The sequence below is a fragment of the Trematomus bernacchii genome, unplaced genomic scaffold (genome assembly GCF_902827165.1).
Source record: "Trematomus bernacchii unplaced genomic scaffold, fTreBer1.1, whole genome shotgun sequence".
NCBI classification, from domain to species: Eukaryota; Metazoa; Chordata; class Actinopteri; order Perciformes; family Nototheniidae; genus Trematomus; species Trematomus bernacchii.
In genome coordinates, this window is record NW_022987698.1 from 5,697,961 (window position 1) to 5,708,651 (window position 10,691).

Genomic DNA, 10,691 nt, shown 5'->3' on the forward strand with positions numbered 1-10,691 from the left:
TTAAAGGTTTTCAAGTAGATGTAGCTTCTTGTGGTGCTTTTAGGCTGAACAGCAGGTGTGAAGAGACGTGTAGTAAAACGATGTGGGCTGCAGATGTGAGACTGACGCGCATCACGCAGGATGTTGAAGTGAAAAGGATAAGGTGAAAGGAGGAGAGGGGTGTTATCAGGGTTGTTGTCAATGTCTGTGTTTCTGTAGCTTTCAGACCTCGTTAGAGATGAGAGATGTATCGCTACTGACAGGCCCCTCCCCTCCATATCCTTCTGGTCTCTTTCTTATCTTTTCTCTCAGACTTTATAGCATTTACAAATGAAGTAATCCTCAAACAATGCTGTGTTTTTCTTATGTAATTATTTCTAGGAGTGCTTATGCCTGAAAGAGCAGAGCTTTCTTTCAGGGTTAGGGTAAGGACTGTATCAGTAACACACACCTGACATCCAACACATATGTAGTTTGAAATGCAATTTAATTTGTTTAAATTTGATCAAGAAATATATGTCAGGCACGGTCAGCAAAGCATTTAGGCAGCCCCCGGTCCTCTAAGGCACAAGTGTAGTTGTATGAACTGTCAGTTCTGCTTCTCATTTATTCATCTCCCAACTTCAGGAGAGTGTAGCAAATATTGAATATGGATCAATAGATCACTCCCCAGAATGCATACTGTCAGCCGACTGAGCCCTGAGGCAGAAGCCAAGCCTCTGGTCACATTTGCATTTGGAGATAGAATATAACTACTGCTTGTCAGAAAGTGGAAAACTGTGTGGTCTCTGCATTTTTACAAAATTGGCAAAACAGGTAAAGAGGTTAAAGTCTACATGTGTGAGTATATGCTTTTAACAGTATAGGCTACTCTCTGCTTTTATCCACTGCATTCTTGGCCGTGCTTCTTTATGCACCCTTTATGGCATGTGTGTGAGATGCTATATGCATACATATGTGCACACACACATGTAATTTACATTTGAGCTCTGACACACTGGTGACATACTCAGAGGCCCCCTGCATTTAAATGATTATTGCCAAGAAGGGAGGACAATTTAGAGAGAATTAGGTTTTTAGAGCCCTATGAAATATTAACTAAGCCAATGAATATATCAGCTGTGAAGCGATAATGTCTGTTTCCTCTTGATATATGATATCATGTTCTTGTCTGTACTATCCTGTGTCCTATGTTTAAGTAAAGCTCAGGTTTACAGAAATAATCAGTTGGACATTTTCTTTTGATTTGAACAATTTCATTTGACAAAATATTAGCATGTTAAATCTTCTTCCTTGTCCCTTACACTGATTTCTCCTTTATGACCTTCATGTGTCTGAGCTGTGAACATTTGATTGATATACATGTAAGGGCTTCACAACAACAACAGATCTGAAAACCAGAGGGCTACAGGGTTAAGTGTGATGGGAAATGGCTGCTGTTGTTAACACAACGGTCCACTGACTCAACCCCATATATAAGCAAGAGCAGGAGAAAAACTGAGTCAAATGCTGTAGTACACGATAGCTGCTTATAACAGAAGGTTTTTCCCAGGTTAGTAAAACTCGGTATGTCTGAGTAATAAATTGTCATTAAAATCACAAGAGCAGCTTTAAAGTGAATCCAGTAAATTGTATTTATTGGCGTCAAGCCTTAAATCTCGACTTAAATGATAACTTTAGTATCCTTCAACGCAGAACTTCATCTGTGTTTTTGTGTCTAAATGACTCAGTTTTTGTTTGTGTTTGACAACATTTTGGAAACATAATACAATGCAAAAAATATGTACCTTTTGCCTGATGGGTCCTCTTATGATGATGCCTAACCAAGTGTCATTCTTAAATCTTTCAAATAGCATGTCTAAATATTCAACAATGACATTAAAAATCTTTTAGATAACATTAAACTGCTAACACAACAAACTCTCACAATTCCCACCGTTGTCTTCCAAGTCAAGTCGCATGACACAATAACAAATAGACAGGATCAAGGGAAAGGTTTTGCAGACTCCTTTCCATAATATTGTCAGAAACTTCAAATAATAATCTGAACTTGTCTGTGGCAAGAACAAGCACTTTAAGCACTTTGGATGCAAACTCACGGTGTGGAATTGGCCATTAGGATTACATAGTAGCTTGTTTGCGGCTGCAGCACTCAAGCCACAAATTAATGTGCCATGTAAAGCTAATAAAGTGGTGAAATTGGCACAAACTACATATATTGCACTGACTTCACATTAGTTAACAGTAACCGCACACCTAATCGATGGCAAATGGTAACTGCACTCGTTTTATTTAGGTGTGGTGAAAACAGAGGAAAGGCATTTTGCTGAAGCCCTACCAGTCTCTTGAAGTTGCACAAGAGTTAGAGATAGTGGATAGTCAGCAATGGGAACAGATAGTGCTTGCAGCATGATAGCAGAAGAGAGAATACAACAAATATATGTGCCGTGCAACGCACATTATACAGAGGGTTTTTCAATGCTTCAGCTTAATGTCGGAAAATTGTCGGAATTCATGCTGATAATTCAGAAATCATGTTATAATTAAGGCACAAATGAACATGATTACATTTTGTAAACGATTGACAGCATGTTTTTGGAATATAGAAATGTGTGTGTTTACATATATTCACGAAGCACTGATATAGGACTATACAAGGAACCCGAAACACACTTAAAGAAATCTAAGTATTGTTTAATTTGACTTGTTATTATGTATATATTTGTGCTGTTGTTCTTGTGAAGGTGTTTTTGGTGACATCACTTTTGGCAAGAAATTGAAGGGTTAGCTTTTTCAAAACCTTTTTAAATGTATGTATGTATGTATAAAACCTTGGTGGCATGATAACAGGTGGATGCATTGTTGTGATCATTGAACCACAATTATGCATTATCGTAAATGTAGTACATTCTTTAGGGTGAAATTATCTTCAGTTACATAACAGAATTCATGGAGCTGGTTGGAGTTGTATGACTTGCTGAATCTTTTCAACACGGCAGTTTGACCTCAGTTCTCTGCAGGCCAATAGACTACTCTGTTAGTGGATTTACGGTCATGAAAAACAGATGTTATGTATTGGAATGAGTCATTGCAGCTGATGCACTCTGGTTTTCCGGGCAGCGGCACAACGGTATAGATAAGACTGGACAGAGGTGATTCACCAGCAGGACACTGTTAAGAACAATCAGCAAAACCAATCAGGACATGAGCGGAGAGTCAGCATGTGATCCGAGGGGTTACCATGGTATTAACCAGCTAATTCAAGGTGGAGGTGCTATCTACACGGCAGGACACACATACAAGCCAAGCAAGTGGCTGTGGAAAGGGCTTAACCTGACCTGCAATCTCACAGGTCAGAGAGCGAGCGTGAAGTAGAGAGTGAGAGCCAGACAAGGACGCAGAACGGAGAGGCGGCGAGGGTAATGGAAATGTTGGGGTCACAGCATCACATGGTATACAGTAACATGGGATGGTTTAGTGTGTGTGTGAGACAACGTCAGTGTAAAGTTAATTTTCAATTTGTCTGGATGGGTTGTCAAGACTGTCTCCTCAAGAAGTTGCTTCTTCAATTGCAACCTATGTTTACGTTTACCTGACAAGGACCTCTTGTGGATGTGGAAGTCATTACTCCTGTGCTCCATCAGGAAAGTAAAGTGACAGTGTTATAGCTCCTCTTACCATGAAGACCCACTGCAGCTTGTCCATCAGAAATGGTGTCTCTTAACAATGTATGTGACTTTGTGGCAAGCAATGTTCTTTATTGTTATCTTGACAAGGGAAATACAAACATTTATCCACAGCAAGTGGAGAGGGTGTTTAACCCTTTCACTTTAAGGAGAGCCCCATTTGAGACTCATATTTCCCTGATAGGGATGTTAAAAGGCATTTTAATTCAAACGTATAAAGGTAAAATATCGATGATACTATGGCCCATACGAAACGTATTGACAGACTTGAAAAGTGTCTGGTATTATCTGGTGTAGTCCACTGTTCATGTTTCCTCGTGGGTTAAAGAATACACACTAATTCACTTTGCTCTATAATCGATTTGCTAGTCCCCTAGACTCTCTCGATGCTAAGAGCAAGGTAATATCTCGGTGCAATTGAAATTCCTTTAATTAAATGAAGAAATTACATTAATTAAATTAGTCATTGTATTTGCAACAAAGAGGAAAGAATGAAAAACATTGAGAACATCATTGCAGATGAAAACCCGAGTTAGAAATGTTGTGGCTTTAGTGGACTCAGACCTGAGATCTAACAGTCCCTTGAATGCAATCATTTCAGTAGTTATCCTGTCACAGAAATAGCAAAAATGTAATGTTAAAAGACACTCATTCTTCCCTTTTTTCCCAGCAGGGTGGACTACTATATTGGTCTCTTGTCTGGTGTTTCAAAAAAGGCTGTTAGACAGCTTCAGCTCAACCAGAACTCTGCTGCCAGAGTCCTAACGAGAAGCAAGAGGACTGAGCACATTACTCCTGTTCTTCAGTATTTACACTGGCCTACCTCATACAGAAGAATACATTTTAACTGCTGCTATCGGTTTATACACCGCTCAGTAATCTCTGGCCAAAATAAATGTCTGAATTTAAAACCAGGGAGGACCCATTTAGAAAACAATCAGCTAGCAAAACCTCTGCTGCAGTCAAGTAGTGAAATACATGAAGTCCTGTCCTTTCCAAACTATACTTTCTATAACCTTGTTGGAATTGCTGTCATAAACAATTTAAAGCTCCAGGAGATATACTATGACAGTGTTGACATTGTTTTTTATTTAGTTTGGAGGACTTTTTGTTTATGGAAGATCTACCTCAAGATTCATTTGAATGTTTTATGTTATATTATTTTAATCAGAACAATTATTTTCTAAATCACTTTGAAGATGCAGATTTAATAAATACAATTAATTTTTGTGATCCACATTTGTTTTACTTGACTGATAAAGTTCATTATATGAATTGTATCTTATATTATCGTATTAATGAAAGTCCAGCAGGCATGAGAGGAGTGATTTTGAAAACACTTCTAATTGTCATCATCATCCAACAGAGTATTCTTAGTTTAAAATGTTATTCTGTGGACATTTCCACAATTATAATTTAACATTTGAGAATCCTCTCCTCTTAAAAGTGCCAGTGTAGAGTTCAGTGTAAGGTTCAGAGCAGAAGTAGGATAAGGATTTGGTCAGGGTTAAATGATCAGGATAGTTTAGGCCCCAGGATTGAATTCTACTGTAGATATTTCTCAGAGTAGAGGAACAAAATGGTGTGTGTGTATCTGTGTGTGTGTGCAGGAACCCCCTTCTCTCGCTCATGTACCTCTGTCTGTGTGCAGATCTGATTATGGTCCTTGATTGCGAGTGACAGTGTGCAGATTGAGTTGCACAGCCTTTCTAATTCTCTCTATTAATGAGTTGCGCTCCACACTGCTGCCCCGGACCCCATCTATTAATCACAATTTGTCATCTGTCTTGTGCTCTCCACAGCTACCCCCCCCCCGCTCTCCCATTCTCTCCCCTCCCCTCCACTATCCCTCCTCTACCTATATCCCTTACCTCCTAGCTGCTGATTCCATCTCATCCCTTTATCTCCTCCTGACTTACTTCTCCACACATTGTCCGCACAACACTTGTCTCTCAATTCGCTGTCTTTTTCTGTGTTGTTCTTTGCTCTGCACCTGTTTCCTTTCCTCCTGTTTTTACTTGCATTTCCATCTTCAGCTGTAGCACTCCTTTTCTCCCCTTTCGTGCATTTTTGTCTTTCTCTCCTTCCACGGCATGGTCGAGCATACTGAGTGGGTTTTCCCCCCTGAAAATCCACATTTTAATTCTGCCAGCACTCCAAGGTTAAGTAAGCCCTCTCACATCGGTAAATAATGATTTATCACATCAATTCATATCCGTATTGGTACTTTGTAATTATATATATTGCCATAGATATATGGCTGTTTGACACATTTTAAACATACTAAACAGCTTATTTAAAGCTTCAAACACCACAGTTATGGATGTTATTCTTTAAGCATAACATGTTCATAGCTTTGATTGTGCTAGACTTACGCAGTGTGGAGTTACAGTAACATACAGGAAAGTTGCATGAAATCCAGCATGGACAGAAATAAATAAGAGTACAAAGTACAGTTCATTACGCATGGATCAAAAGTAGCAGCCAAATCCCTGCTGAGCAAATGTGTCAGAAATCCTCCACCTCACACTGAACATTAATTAGAGCTCATGTCTCTCCCAACAACCTGCTGCTACCGCCAAGCTCTGAATCTCTGCGACACAGGAAACACAGAGCGAGACCGCACACGAGTCTGGAGCAGATGTGAAGCAATATTGTAAATGTCATGAATTATAAGTGATAATGTTACACTTCTGAACAAACAGATGCCAGATTTGTGCTGTCTGCTTTCAACTTAAATAACACAGTTGGTTGGTCAACAGCAGAAACTGTTATGTCACTTAACCCTGAATTAGAATTGGTGATCAAAAAATAAAATAGTTATTTATGCTTAAGATATATACTGTATGATACATACAATTTTCACCTCACATTAAATCTGTCTGTTTAAATGTCCTAATTTTTTTTCTTTGACATACTAATTATCAATATCTTATTATTTATACTTATTACAAGGTAGGAAAGTAATTAAAAGTGTTTGTAAGAAAATTAAATACTAATTTGTTATACTACATATGTTATTAAGAAAAAGTGCAACACCCAACACCATTGATTAGACAGATAAAATTAGACAGAGGTGTGATGAGGTGTGTGTGCAATGTGTTAGCAGGTTTGACTAATAGGACTCACATGTTAGCAGGTTTGACTCTTTGGAGACAAGAGCAGAGAAATATATGAGCTATAATGCTGTTTCGTGCAAATTAAGTCAAAGGGTTTTGTAAATGCAAATATCAAAAGCCTTACAATAGGTCTGTAAAATGACAAGACACTAAATGTACAACCTGCGTTAGGCTTTCATATACACATACATTTTTGATAAAGCCTTTGTTTTTTTTGCACCCCAAACAGATGCTTAAGTGGACTCACACAAAAAAGAAGACAGAAAAAGAAACAATGACACAAGGACTCACACTTAAACATAAATTATGTCAGCTACGTTAGCCTAGCTAGCATTAGCTTTAGCTCAAAGCACCAATGTGCCTGAGTGCAGCCTCACAGAGCTGCTAGCATGAAGAAAGACATACTATGGATAATGTCCAGAGGAACATATCTGAACGGTGTCCTTAGTTTCCTTTTGCATACACAACAGGAGATTGTCCGTGGCAGGAATTGTTTTCCCCTACTTGAAATACTATGTTTGGGTTAGCCGAGGGTTAGCATATATCGTACAGGAGCCACCTCATGATGCAGAGAACACGTAGCCGTTTTGTAATCTGTAAAAAAATAAATAGAGTTTACCCTTTTCCTATCATTTGTCTGACGCTTTCATTGTCAACCATTTCTGACAAAAACTACGGAAAGTGTTCATCCCTTGATTAAGACATTTTCTTGTAAATGAAGACTTGAATGTTTGGATGCAAGTTAGACAGTGCTCGTTGTTAGTGACCAGCTCTATTTATGCAGTGGATTATTCAGACATAACACCAACTTCATTTTATGGGAACTGCAGGGTCAAAAAGTCAAATTGATTTGTAGTCTGAAAGATTTGGACATTTGCATTCTAACATATTCCACTGCTCCTCTGGGTAATAACAAGATCATTTTAGGGTTGCAATGGTGTACAGAACATTGACTCACCATATCATGTTTAGATATAGGTGAACTGCAGACCCAACCTAGCACAGCATTACACCAAGCTACAGCACATAGATGTAGATATCTAAGAGGTGATATGGTTGATTTTAATCTGATATTCATTTGCGAGGGCCTGTCAGGGGATGCAGCCTCCTGCCACCAGAGATAACGACTTTCAAAACACTCAGTAGTTCATTTAAACCAGCCCAATTGCACGGAAACCGACCCACACACCCTCACGTTCCCACATAAAAAAAAAGGGTTGTGAATAATTTAATGGTGGTGATCCTCTCGCTGCTCAGAGGTCGCAGCCTCTCTAAATGATGACAGGAGATGGATCTGGCGACTCTGTCTGGTGGCTCGGAGCACGTCTTATTCCCTGGGACTGAGTGACGAACCTGGGCCGGTCTGGGACCCTTGTCTTCGTATGTAGTGTAGCTGTCTCACAGTTTTTACTTCACAATTTACAAATACTTCTTGCCATGGACCGTGAATCGCGCACAAATAAAATCAGTCCAGAGGAGTTGAGTTCAGCACGGAGCAAGATGCAGTTAAAAAAAAATAAAGAAAATGGAACACAGCAACCCGTGACGAAGGACAGAAAGACAGCCGGGGTGGAAGAGAGAGCGAGGGATCATCCAGTAGGGATGACAGGGGCAACAGAGAGAAAAGAGAAAAGGAGGGAGAGATAGTGAAGCGAGACATCGATGACCTTCTTTTAGCTCTTAAACCATGCTGTTCATGCCATCGCATCACTCAGAGACAAGAACACCTCCTATACCCTGCTGCTGCGACATGAACATGACAGGGGCTGTCTGATATACTGGACAATGCTCTCTAATGCACACACACACACACACACACACGCACACACGCACGCACGCACACACACACACACACACACACACACACACACACACACACACAATTTTCCTTATGAAGCTTTGTGTGATTCAATCTACAGTAAAATATCAGATTTCATCTATCATGACTTGCCTCATTATAACAGGTTCATGTATGCTGCAACCCATGACAGCAATGGGCCTCACATTAACATACAAGACCTCTTAATCATGTACAAGTATACTGCTGGAGACATGCTACAATCCACTATATTTATTTGATGGCACAAAACGAACTGAGTTTCTAATTGTGCTTATTTTCTCCTTTTTTTAATTACGTTTTCCAGTGACCCCACATCTTTTTAGTATACTTTAATTGGCTTTCACACATCTTCTACATGGACCAACAGGTCAAGATAAGGCATATTTGCCTTTAGCATGTCTTTTAGCATGTTTCTTTTGTACATGTCATGAGCATATTTAAGAATCTTTCAAAAACAGCCAGGGAAAAAGTTTGAACCAAATCAGGTAGACTTATAGACACACTATGTACAATGTGTGTGTTTTGATTGTCTATAGATTAGAATCAGCACTTTATTCAGAGTTATCCATCTTTCACCATTTGGCTTGAATGAGCATTCTAACTGTGACAAGCTATCCAATTCATAATCTGTCTCTCACGCTGATCTATCCATCTGTGTCCGTAACCTGCAGCCTCTACCTGTCTTCGCTGCTGGGTAAACAAGTGCTCCAAACACAATTACAGTAACAAATCTCCCCCCCTGCACTATTTCTATTTTCCTCCCACTCAGTCTGACCCGTTCTCCCTCTTTTCAAGCTTTATCTCCAGCTCTCGCTCTCTTTGCCTTCCCCTCTCCACAAGCCGCAAGTACAGCGACCTCATTTGCTTTTATCTTGTGGTTAACAATGTTTCATTTGCCATGTGCCTTGGTGGGTTGGTAAACTAAAACTCTCCATCTTTCTCTGTAAGAAAAACTTGTGCAGGAAATGATAATAGCTTGAGCTTTATTCAGACGTCCTTGCAAAAAATAATTACTTTTTCTGAGCCCTCTCAGTTTAATTGTGCTATTTTATGTCAGAGCTTTGGAAATAAATGACTCCTAAGAGTTTACGGTGTATCGATCTTTTCTGATGATCAGGATAATAGTAACTATTCATCAGACGTGTTTATCAACTGTCTAATGGCGCATTTTACTGAGAATAATGCTTTGCTTGGGCTTGTTTAATGGACTGTTTGATGCCCTTATTGAAAAAGCTGGACAAACAGATGTCACTTCTTCATCCTTGAATGCTCACAAAGCCTATGAGAGAGGAAAAGCCATCTAAATATGCTACACTCAGGAACATCAGGAAAAGAAAAGCTCCTAATGGAAACATTTCCATAAGAGTCTCCTGTACTCTCTTCCCTCTTCAGCATCTGTTTTCCCAGCTTCAGTATGTATTACAGAATTTTCCGATGCTGTCATCCCTCATTTCTCCACTAATCACTTTCCATGATTTTTCTGCCCCTGCCTATCACCTGATTAGTAACCTGCTTGTACTACTGCCCTCTATTAGTCATTAGCCAAGCATATATGCATATGGTTTGTTCCTCTCTGTTTGCTCTTAGCTGGAAACCTGTTTTTTCTCTGAACTTACATTTGCCTTCATTCGAGTCCTTACGAGAGTAATTGGCTGTATTTTGGGGAGAAATGTACTGAGTACTGTTTGCCAGATTTTTCAGCTACTTGGGGGCAGTAATAAGAAGTTTTGAACCCACACACATACCATGAGAAAAACATGAATATAAATCCGTAGAGCAAAAATGACAGTAAAAATATGAGTCAGTCTGCTGACTCATATTTACCTGTATGGTAAAATGCTGATTGTAAAATGATCTGACTCGTTATTCTGCATCATTGTACAAAACATGTTTTCTTTTTAAATTCCCAACCCCCTGTTTTACTAGTTGTACGATGCCTTTAAACGTTTCAGTGAAGACTTTATCTTTCTGTGGGCTGAAGTAAGAGCAGTTTATCTGAGGAGGGAACAGGGGCTGAATGATGTCTTGAAAAAGCAAAGACAAGACGGCCATGGATTTTAAGGATCT